The sequence below is a fragment of the Pavona decussata genome, unplaced genomic scaffold (assembly GCF_977016875.1).
Source record: "Pavona decussata unplaced genomic scaffold, jaPavDecu1.1 SCAFFOLD_121, whole genome shotgun sequence".
Classification (NCBI taxonomy): domain Eukaryota; kingdom Metazoa; phylum Cnidaria; class Anthozoa; order Scleractinia; family Agariciidae; genus Pavona; species Pavona decussata.
In genome coordinates this window covers 342,014-354,576 of record NW_028145535.1, presented here as the reverse complement: position 1 = coordinate 354,576, position 12,563 = coordinate 342,014, and the positions used below count along the sequence as shown (strand labels likewise).

The window sequence follows — 12,563 nt, the reverse complement described above, 5'->3', positions numbered from 1 at the left end:
ACGTTTTATACCATAAAAGAAGTTATTAAATTGTCAGTTATTCCACAGCTTTGTAAAGTTTAATTAATATAAGAGAATTACATGTTTTGGTTTAGCTTGTACGGTGTACGTTTATTTGTATAGTAAACAAAGAGAAGCAATATCCGTTATTTTAGCAAACTTCAATTTAATTTCATTTAATATTTAAACAGGAACATCCAGTTTAGCAGAGTGCTAGTTTAAATAGAGTTGTGTATGACACTAATCAAATAAATACAAGACGCAACATTACAAAAATGAAGAATACAGAATAAACAGATAGATGAAGTAGCTTCTTGCATGAAATGGCGTCTAACGTGCTTGTTATCTCACTCCGAAATTCATTACTATTCCTCATTCAAAAAGTTTATATCAATAAGGAAACGAGTTGCAATTTGAAAGCTGTCAGCTACCCAAAGGGACTTTTTGATTATCTGTTAACGTCCAATAAAAAATGTTTATTTGTTTGCTCGACGTTGACAAGCCACTTGATAACGTCAACTGGACGTGGGAATTTTGGCTGGGAATATCGTTTTTTAATCTCAAATCTATCCTCAGTTAGGCACCTAGAATGTAGATTATATAAGGGAATATAATAAAGAACCTCCTCCTCAGGGTTCAAGCTGTTGCAGCAGGTGTATTCACAATAGATCATGTAATGAATTAACTATATTTAATTAATTCTGCAGTTGAAATAATGCGATTTCTTATCTCGACGTTAACATTACATTAACTGAAACCAGCGAATCAGTCATTATCACAAGTAAGGTCGATTGCAGTCAGGTTGAAGTGAAAGGAACCCTTAACTCCAGATACATACAGATTATTCCAATAACCTAAAAATTGGATTTATTGACAAGGAGAATTTTGTGAAAAGGTAAACGTTTCCTTAATATATTTTCTTATGAAAGTAAATATTCGAAAATTCATACATTTGAACTGCGGAAGAAAGAATGAATAAGTGAATGATCATCGCAGTTATATACGCAACTTAAGCAGTTGCAAAAAAAGAGAGGTTGAAAAAAAAGTCATTTTTGAACGTTGAAGCCTGAATTTTTTTCAGGTTCTCTTTTGACAACTGTCTAAATAGCTGCGTAAATAGTTGAGATGAGCATTCACTTGCTCATGTTTTCGTTTATTGTTTTAAGATCGATGTTCGCCAAACTAGGTAACTAGTGCAAGCCTTCTTTTTTAGAGCCAGCCACCAAACCAGTTGTATATGCGATCACAAAAAATGGCTGCTTTGAGGATTTTGTCTTTTTGTCAAAGGAAGTGTTAGATTGTAAGAAAGTAATTCTTAACCACGCCATGGTAAGATCTTAACGATTTCTTTAAGAAAAATTGGCTATGGAGGTTAAGTTGTTTCTCAGTAGCTCTGTGTTTTCTAAATGATGCCACTTGGTCTTTAACTTGGTCGCATCCCTGACAAAAAAAGTTCAACTCGTGTAATTTACTTCACTACCATAAAATCCCTATTCCTTAATGGTTTAATCTGTGTCTTGCAATCAAACCAACTTTCCTATTTTTGATGGTTTAGATTTCCCATTGCTTCGTCTCAAGTTTTTGGAGCCATTCAATTTTTGAAGCCTCTCCCAAAGCTGGAAATTTCCCTTCACTACCATTTTTAATGCTTTTTAGTCGTGGTTTCCTATCTAACAGATTTTCTTGTTTCCGTATTTCGCAGATATAATTAGCACGTGTGGTTTTATCATGGTTTCGTTTGGAGCCATTTTTTCTGTCATTGGAGCAGTTTCAATTATCAGCAATGCTCTGTTTTGTTTGTTGCTGTTCAGAAAATGCAGCTTGCTAAAGAAGGCGCACAACATTATACTCTTGATGTTAGCTACCATTGACATGATGACAGGTAAACTGAATCCTGAATCCATGCTGTATGAATAAGATGGTAAGGATAGGAAAGGAAAAGTGGTTTTCGGGTTGACCTATTAATTATTCAATTAATTAATTGCTCCCTCCCTCTGCCTCTGAAATGGTAGACGTAAAAGGCAGACGCCTTTTTTTGACATATTCAGTACAGTCAGACTAAAATCAGAGTAGACGAAGGTGTTCATAATTTTGGGGAGGGAGAGACGTGTATGGCCTGTTTTTAAAGTCTTCTACTCATAACTCTCTGATTAATGATTCCACCAAAGATTAAAAAATAAACACCCTTGGCCCAGTTGTTCGAAAGCCGATTAACGCTAATCCACGATTAAAAGTTAACCAAGGTTTTCAGCTCGCTCGTTAAAAATGTTTTCAAAATCCAATACGATTAAACAAGCAAGCGGGTGAGAAGTTCCAGGTAAGACAGACTCGAAAGAACACCAAAAAGGCCGAGGGGGGATTCCGTATTGCAGATGTCTCCTTAAATGGAGACATGATTGCATGTATAACAAACTGGTTGGGATTGACCCAAAATATTCCAAAATTGATTGTTCACATTTCCTTCACCTTGTAGGTGTCGTTATGTTCGTAACACCTTCGCTTAATGTCATCGAAGAGCCATCCCTTCACGGAGCTGGCGGTTATATCTTCTGCTACTTGCTTGGCAATAGCTTTATGGTATTCTTCTTCGGGAAGGTATCCATCCTGATTGCTATGCTTTTAGCAATCGAACGATGGTTTTCAGTAATCAGACCATTTAGTTACAAATTTTATTTTACAAAAAAGAAAACGGTTTGGTACATCTTGTTTATTTTTGTCTTCAGTGCGGTAATTCAAATGCATAAAATCCTTAAGGCGGGATTTAAAAACAACAAGTGCATTAACGTTCTGGCTCCAGAAATTTCTGAGGAACGGGATCAACAAGCTTCTGTTTTAAGTTACGTTATCGGCACATTCTTAATCCCCTCGTTGATAACTTGGGCTTCCTTTCTCCATATTTGGTATCGAACTAAGGCATCTCAATCCTTGTTGGGTATATCAGAGCAAGCACGAGCTCATCAAAAAAGTTTATTGCGCATGTGTATTGTAACAGCTGTTGTCATGACAGCTTGCTGGCTCCCCAGTCAAATCACTCACACTTTGAACCAATTTGGTTTTCTTACCAACGCACAAAATGTAAGTTTAACATTCGCCATGATCAATTCTTGTTTGAATCCTTGGATTTACTTTATCAGTAACAAAGAATACAGAAATGGGTTGTTCTCTTTATTTTCCATCTGTATTAAAAATAAATAAGTTACTCCAGAAAATGCAATCCAAGAAAACGACACGCAGATGGGGGAGGTAACTGCATCGCAGTTGGTGAACGTAACTGCATCGCATTAGAGCAGTTTTCAATTGAGTGTCGAAAGTAATTCGCGTTTGCTTTGGTTTTGCATTGCTACATTCTGTGATTGGTTAACAAAACTAACGCCATGTTCTCAACCAATAGAAGCCAAACCAAAACCAATCGTGTTTTGCTTGCACTTGGTTTCCTTGCTTGGCGCCGGTTACATGTAAATGCCTCTTATTCTGATTGGTTCATCGTGTTGTTTAATACGTATGTTGTTATTGGTCAGAGTAATTACTTTGGTTCAGTCTTTGGTTCTGGATTTACGACACTCAATTGAAACCCGCTCTTGTTATTTGGGTATCGATACTTCCGAAATAAAATTAACCGGTAGTCCATCACGGCATCCCCCAATAGTCAATTTTATTGTCACGATCGGGTAGCTTTTTTTCTGAAGGTCACTATCTACTGGCGAAACTTCTCCCTGTGCACTGGGGAAAGTAAAAAGATTCCTTACCAACAGTCGGGACCCCTTTACATGCTGTCGCTGTTTTAAAACTTCTTAAACCAGCTTGCCAGTAAGTTTAGCAGTGTCTAAAAGCCCCATTCACACCAACAAAATATGTTTAATTAAACCAGGTTCTACAAAATGAAAACTGGTAACAAAAAGCTGAACCATCGGCTTTGACGTAGAATTGTCAAGAAGGCCTTAACTTCTGCTTTTATTTGTAAGGAAGTAATTAAGTAAGTAAGTAAGTAAGTTTATTAACGTGACTAAACACTTAGCTAACCAGCTACTTTACAGGAATAGTCACAAAATAAAATAGTAATAATAATAATAAAAGGAAAAAGTAATGAAAATGATAAATGAAAATACTGAAAAGGATGAGAAAGATACTATTTACAATGTTTCTAAGATTATTGAATATATAGTATAAAATTGTATAAAATTGAATATATAGTATAAAATTGTTGCTAAATCTGTAGTCGACAAAAATCCCAAAGCAGCTTTTATGACGGAAACAATTTTAAACTGTGTTTAACTCAACAGCTTTTAGACGTGTTTAAGCCTTGGTGTGAATGGGGCATAAGTCTTAGAGGTGTGTAACCTAAGTTGCTGCAAACTCAAAATGTTTACAGGGAAATGCAGTTTACTTATTCCTTTAGTAGCGGATGTACTGCAGTCAGCTTTAATTTACCTCAGGTATATGAAAATGAAGCTGCATGCATAACATTTTCATCCTGCGTTCAGAGAACTGAGGGATGACCTTGAACTTTATATAGTGTGATATTTGCACGCTGTAGACTTATACTGATATGATCTGTATATAAATTAAACTATCATTTGTAGAAGCGAATTAACGTGTAATACACTGTAACGCTAGTTCTTAGCCGGCAATCAAGACCACGGTGACTGTGAACCTGAGACAAAATCCACGAAACTTGGTGACTTTTTCAAACATTAATGTGAAAGTAACAAATAGATTCCATTTTGCCGTGCGTCTGTGCTATGATAACGTACAGATGACGTCAAAACGTGGTGAGAACAAAGAAGTACGCTACGAGCCGCAGGCGAGTAGCGTGACTGATGTTCTCACCACGTTTTGACGTCCTCTGTGCGTTATCAGAGTACAGACCCACGGCAAAATGGAAGCTATTTGTTTCATACAATAACCAAGACATTTCAACACATTTCGTGAGCGAGCATCGCCTTGCCTGAGCTGAGTCAAAAACTTTCCAGCAAACTCAAATTTGGATTACTACACACATGTAATTGTGATGTTCTAAATTAGAGTATAATCCGAAAGAATTTTACTAACAATATTTTCAAACTAACATTTATTCCAGAAGGAAATCCTGACCTCAAAATATTACAGCATGTAAGTCGCTTCACTGCGATTTGTAATCGATTACTCGCCATCCCTGGATTTCTATCGGCGACATATTTCGACAAATATTTGCTTCCTTTTCACCTCACAACAAAGTTCTAGCTTTCCTATCCTGGTTCACGTCACTCTCAACGGTCTTTGTCCAATTTTTTATTCGACAGTTTTCCTTTCCTGAGAAAATTTGCCTGTGTTTGTCCGCTACTCGCAAAACAGTTTGCAAAACTTTGTTGACCAGTCGCTCTGGCTAGACTCTAGACTGCTCTGATCACGTGCGCCGGTCACACCACTCCATGACTTCAATTGTGCGTCTATACTCTAGTCACACACTCCTCTACACCAATCAAAACGCGATTTTTACACAGTTTGCAAAACTTTGTATAAAGCTGAATAGCAGAGATAGTAAGTAAACGCCACCATGACTGACATGTGCAAACTAGAATGTTGTTACAGTACTGAAGTTCTGCCAAGAAAACTGACAAATTACAGCAGCTACAGATTATTGTTTGTGGAGTTGTTTGAAGATAAAAATACTGGAAAAGAAAAGGGTCTCTTAAACTGAATGAATTCTGTAGAACGCCGTACGTCACAATGCGTTAAGGTTGATGTATAGATATGAGTAATGTAATAATTATGAAAATATGACTTGGATTGTTTCTAGCATGGTAAATAAAAGTAAAATTGTTGATCAGGGACCTAATTCGCGAATCCCTCCTAGGTAAAGATTTATTCTTAGTATCCTTAGCAGTTGTTAACAAAAGTCTGTTCTTATGCCAACGCTAGACTATTGCTAAGGAACGAATTCATGTACCTAAGACCCATTTTAACGTAAAAGGGCTTCTTGAATTTAGCCTCAGGATAGCCATGTCTTTTCTAAACAATACCAAAGACGATACACATCTTGTGGAAATCATCATTCGTAAATCGCGACTTGCGATGCCAATTGGCGCCAGTTTATGAGGCTGTAATCAATCCTCGTAATCAAAATGAGGCTCTACATTGTAACAGAAACTTGGAGAAAGGTTTGTTTTGAACTTTGGAGATTATTTCTAGTGAAAGGAGAAAAAAATCAAATATTACACTGAGACGAGATAGCGGGATATAGATATTTAACCTCATACAGTCTTTTGGTTTTTGTGTTCAACGTCAACCATCACATTATAACTTGCTTCGGAGAAGAACTGCAGTACTTTTATTTGTAATGTTGCACTTTTGGCGATCAGTGTTCATGATTAAAATTGGTGAAAACGACATAAAACTGATCTAAAAAACTTAAAACGTTTCCCAAATTTTCGAACCGTATCTCTGGTTCTTCTTCGGGGAACAATGAATCTTAAATTCAAAATCACTACTTCATATTTCGGCTGCCGCTATTAAGATCTCTTTGCAGCCGAAATATGAAGCAGTGATAAATACGAAAATAATTATATCTAACGCTTTGAAAAGGCTTTGTCTACAATAAAGATTGCAAAATGAACATTATTTCTCAAACCCATTGGCAATTCATCAAGAGAAAACAAAGAATATATAAAACTAAAACTCAAACCGTTTTACTTGTGTGTTGCTTTTCTATGTACCTATTCACTGCTCGCTTTCAATAGTGCCTGCGTAGCCAATCGAAGAGAATGGGACTTAAGTTAAGTTGAACTCAATCGATCTCAATTCATACGTCGATTTCGATTAATGGAAGTGGTCGGTCAAAACTAATATACTCGAACAGGACACACCAAAACAAAAAATATGATGTCGGTCTCCTCCTGCATCTTCCTTCACCAACCTCAAAAGATGGTGTTTTATAGCGTAGCTACCCCTCTATTCATCCCGGTCAGCTCAACAGGTGACGTTACCTTCGACCGGTGCAAAGGACGACTGAGAAGGAGGCTGATTACCCCGTATGCGTATACTACCCTCGGTCGCTCCAGACGTTTTGCTCCAACAAAACAAAATAGAGTACCTAAAAACAAATAACGAAACAAAATTAAAAATACATTAACATCCACTATGTTCGAAGTCATAACTTTCATGACTTTAACGGTTTGGTCGAAAAACAGAATAAACCAAAACAATTTTTTTTTTACAATTTTCATGTGCCATTTCGAAAGTACAGACTATTTTGCAGTCTAAAGACAAAGTATTCTCATCCAAAGTATCCGGTTTGTACAGTTCCTGCAGTTAAGAGGAAACTGGTGAGTCCCACCAAGTCTTCATTAATTTCCGTCTCTGTGTCGACTAACGTTTTATACCATAAAAGAGTTATTAAATTGTCAGTTATTCCACAGTATTTGTAAAGTTAAATAAATATAAGAGAATAAGATGTTTTGGTATAGCTCCTACGGCATACATTTGTATATTAAACAAAAAGAACCAATATCCGTTATTTTAGCAAACTTCAATTTAATTTCATTTAATATGTAAACAGGAACATCAAGTCTAGCAGAGTGCTAGTTTAAATAGAGTCGTGTATGACACTTATCAGATAAATACAAGACGCAACATTACAAAAATGAAGAATACAGAATAAACAGATACAGGAACTAGTTCCTTGCATGAAATGGCGTCTAATCTGCTTGTTATCTCACTCTGAAATTCATTACTCTTCCTCATTCAAAAAGTTTATACCAATAAGGAAACGAGTTGCAATTTCAAAGCTGTTAGTTACCCAAAGGGACTTTTTGAGGATCTGTGAACGTGCTTTAAAAAAATGTTTTGTTTGTTTGCTCGACGTTGACAAGCCACTTGATAACGTCAACTGGAAGTGGGAATTTTGGCTGGGAATATCGTTTTTTAATCTCAAATCTATCCTCAGTTAGGCACCTAGAGTGTAGACTATATAAGGGAATATAATAAACAGCCTTCTACCCCGGGTTCAAGCTGTTTCAGCAGGTGTATTCACAATAGATCATGTAATGAATTACTTTATTTAATTAATTTTGCAGTTGAAATAACGCGATTTCTTATCTCGACGTGTATATTAAATTAACTGAAACCAGCGAATCAGTCATTATCACAAGCAAGGGCGAGTGCAGTCAGGTTTGTCTCTTAAATGAGAAGAAGCAGTGGAAAAAAAATCCTTAGCACAAGATACATACAGCGGATTATTCCAATGACCTGAAACTTGGATTTATTGACAAGGAGGATTTCCTGAAAAGGTGAACGTTTCCTTAACATATTTTCTTACCAAAATAAATATATGAAAATTCATACATTTCAAATGCGGAATGAATAAGTGAATGATCATGGCAGTAACATATATACGCAACTTAAGCAGTTGCAAAAAGAAAGCTTGAAAAAAGGAAAGTCATTATTGAACGTTAAAGCCAGAATTTCTTTCAAACTTCCTTTTGACAACTGCTTCAGGTAAGATCTCAGCGATGTCTTTCAGAAATATCGCCTATGGAGGTTATTAAGTTGTTTATCAGTAGCATGGTGTTTCCAAAATGATGCAACTTTGTCTTCAAAAGTCACATCCCTGATAGAAATAGTCCACCTCATGTCATGTTACTTTACTACCATAACATCTTTAATACGTTAATGGTTTGTGTCTGGCGATCAAACCAATTTTCCTGTTTTAATAGTGTAAATTTCCTATAGTTTTGTCTCAAGTTTTTGGAGCCATTTTTGGAACCTCTCCCAAAGCTGGAAATCTCCTTCACGACCTTAACATGTTTTTTTAATGCTACTTAGTTGTGTTTTCCAATCTAACAGATTTTCGTGTTTCCCTACTTTGCAGATATTATCACTTGTGGATTTATCATGGTTTCGTTTGGAGTCATTTATTCCGTCATTGGAGCGGTTTCAATTATTACCAATGCTCTGTTTTGTTTGCTGCTGTTCAGAAAATCCAGCCTGCTAAAGAAGGCGCACAACATTATACTCTTAATCTTAGGTACCATAGACATGATGACAGGTAAACTGATTCCTTAATCCATGCTGTATGAATAAGCTGGTAAGGGAAAGAAAAGACAAGTGGTTTTCGAATTGTCCTATTAATTGATTAATTAATTAATTAATTAATTAATTGCTCCCACCCTCTGCCCGTGAAGGGGGCACACGCCATTTTTTTTTTTTTGACTTAGTTTGCAGTCTAAGATGAGTGTTTATGTTTTGGAAGAGGAAAAGACGTGTCTGGCCTGTTTTTAAAGTCTTTTACTCACAACTCTCTGATGCATGATTCCATCAAATATTAAAAAATAAACATCCAGGGGCCCGTTTCTCGAAAGTCCCGGTAACTTACCGGACCCGATAAGTATATTTTAAAATGTTTTTTCTGTTTTTTACCTATTACACAGTGAGTACAGAAATGGTTCTTAGCCAATGTTTTCATGGAATTGTAAAATTTAAAAATTTAGTATTCAAAGCTAACAAAAATTGATTTCTGTTTAGAAACATTTATCACCAAAGACACTTACCGGGCCCGATAAGTATATTTCGAAATATTTTTTCGCCGATTATAAAGTGATTACTGACATGGTACTTGACCAATGTTTTTATAGAATTAAAAGATTTTAAAATTTAGTATTCAAAGCTAACAAAACTTTACTTTGGTTAAAAAACATTTATCACAAAGGACGCTTATCGGGCCCGGTAAGTTACTGGGAATTTTGAGAAACGGGCCCCAGGGCCGGGTTGTTCGAAAGCCGATTAACGCTAATACACTATTAAAAGTTAACAGAGGTTTTCAGCTCGCTCGTAAAAAATGTTTTCAACTGAATCCAATTTTAAGGCAATGGTAAAGAAAAGTCAAAGTCAAAGCTGAGGGACAGAAATCTTTTATAAAAATCTTTTTTGTTTAGTGATTAAATTGGAATCAAAATTTTCATTAATCCAGGATTAGCTTAATCGGGCTTTGAAAAACTGGGCCCAGGGTTATCTCTTTGTCGATATCTATCAAAAACCACTCAGTGAACACAATTTGCAAATATTAGGAAGCAGTTGTAAAATATGGATTCAGTGCCATTAAACTAGCAAGCCAAGCGGATAAAAAGGGTTCCAGGTAAGACAGACTCTTAATAACACCCGAGGGGGGCTTCCGTATTGCAGGTGTTTCCTTAAATGGAGAAATGATTGCATGTTTAACAAACTGGCTGAAATTAACCCAAAATATTTTAAAATTGATTCCCCTCATTTCCTTCACCTTGTAGGTGTCATTATTTTCATAACACCTTCGCTTCATGTCATCGAAGAGCCATCCCTTCACGGAGCTGGCGGTTATCTCTTCTGCTACTTGCTTGGGAATAGCTTTATGGCATTCTTCTTCGGGAAGGCATCCATCCTGATTGCTATGCTTCTAGCAATCGAACGATGGTTTTCAGTAATCAGACCATTTAGTTACAAATTTTATTTTACAAAAAAGAAAACGGTTGGGTACATCTTATTTATTTTTGTCTTCAGTGCGGTAATTCAAATCCATAAAATCCTTAAGGCGGGATTTAAAAACAAAAAGTGCGTTAACGTTCTCGCTCCAGGAATTGCTAAGGAACGGGATCAACAAGCTTTTGTTTTAAGTTACGTCATTGGCACATTCTTAATCCCCTCGTTGATAACTTGGGCTTCCTTTCTCCATATTTGGTATCGAACTAAGGCATCTCAATCCTTGTTGGGTATATCAGAGCAAGCACGAGCTCATCAAAAACGTTTATTGCGCATGTGTATTGTAACAGCTGTTGTCATGACAGCTTGCTGGCTCCCCAGTCAAATCACTCACACTTTGAACCACTTTGGTTTCCTTACCAACGCACGAACAGTAAATATAACATTCGCCATGCTCAATTCTTGTTTGAATCCTTGGATTTACTTTATCAGTAACAAGGAATACAGAAATGAGTTTTTCTCTTTATTTTCCATCTGTATTACAAAAAGAAATACACAAGTTACTCCAGAAATTGCAATGCAAGAAAACAACACGCAGATGGAGGAAGGTAACTCGGTGAACGTAACATCGTATCAGAGCGGTTTTTAATTGATTGTCGACAGTAATTCGCGTCTGCTTTGGTTTTGCATTACTACATTCTGTGATTGGTTAAAAAAAACTCGCGCCATTTTCTCAACCAATGGAAGCCAAACCAAAACCAATCGTGTTTTGGTCGCACGCGTTTCCCCGTGCTTGGCGCGGATGAAATTACCCAGCAGTTTATCATGGACATCTCCCAGTAGGCAATTTTTTGTCACGATGTAAGTTTAGCAGTGTCTAAAGCCCCATTCACACCAACAAAACATGTTTAATTAAACCAGGTTAACAAAATGAAAATTGGTAACAGAAAGCTGAACCATCGGCTTTGACATAGGATTCAAGTAAGCTTTAACTTATGCTTTCATTTGTGCTAAATCTGTAGTGGACAAAAATCCCAAAGCAGCTTTTATGAAGGAAACAATTTTAAACTATGTTTAACTAAACAGCTCTTAAAATTGTTTAAGCCTTGGTGTGAATGGGGCATAAGTCTTACTGGTGTGTAACCTAAGTTGTTGCAAACTCACAATGTTTTACAGGGAAATGCAGTTTACTTATTCCTTTTTAGTAACGGATGTACTGCTGTCAGCTTCAATTTACCTCAGGTATATGAAAATGAAGCTGCATGTATAACATTTTCATCCTGCGTTCATAGGACTGAGGATTGACCTTGAACTTTACATAGTGTGATATTTGCACGCTGTAGATTTATATGTATGATCTGTATATACAGCTATTTCAATTAACGTTGTCGGATTAAAATCAAGCTAAAAGACAAGACCGCGATGTTTTGTGAGATTGCTTTTTATGAATAATTTTTTCAAAATCATCTCTGCACGTGCAGGTCATTGTGCTGCTAATTACAACCTATTGTTTTCTCCAGGCATGACTGATTTTGATGAATTTATTCATAAAAATCCCACGTAAACTTTTGGTCTTGTCTTTTAGCTTCATGCTTTGAACCAACAACGTTAGTTGAAATGACTGTAAATTAAACTATCATTTGTAGAAGCGACTTAACGTGGAATACACTGTAACGCCAGTTCTTAGCCGTCATTCAAAACCGCGGTGACTGTGACTCTGATACAAAATCCATGAAACGTGGTGACTTTTTCAAACATTTATGTGAAAGTAATTTCAAATAAATGCCACACAGACGAGAAACGTGGACCCTACGTAAGCACTGTGGTGTTTTAAAATGAGTAATTTATTTAGCAAATAGATTCCATTTTGCCGTGCGTCTGCACTCTGATAACGCACAGATGACGTCAAAACGTGGTGAGAACAAAGAAGTACGCTACGAGCCGCAGGTGAGTAGCGTGACTGATGTTCTCACTGATGTTCTCATCATGTTTTGACGTCCTCTGTGCGTTATCAGAGTACAGACCCACGGCAAAATGGAATCTATTTTTCCTATACAAAAACCAAGACATTTCAACACATTTCGTGAGCGAGCATCGCCTTGCATCAGCTGAGTCAAAAACTTTCCAGCAAACTCAGT

At 36.6% G+C, this 12,563-nt stretch overlaps 1 long non-coding RNA gene across 1 annotated transcript; it reads left to right on the top strand.

Moving 5' to 3' along the window:
• Positions 1-809: 809 nt before the first annotated feature.
• Positions 810-12,048, top strand: LOC146469641 (uncharacterized). Its single transcript, XR_014867174.1, has 3 exons — positions 810-895; positions 8,846-9,022; positions 10,257-12,048. It is a non-coding gene; the product is annotated as an uncharacterized LOC146469641 (long non-coding RNA).
• Positions 12,049-12,563: the final 515 nt, after the last annotated feature.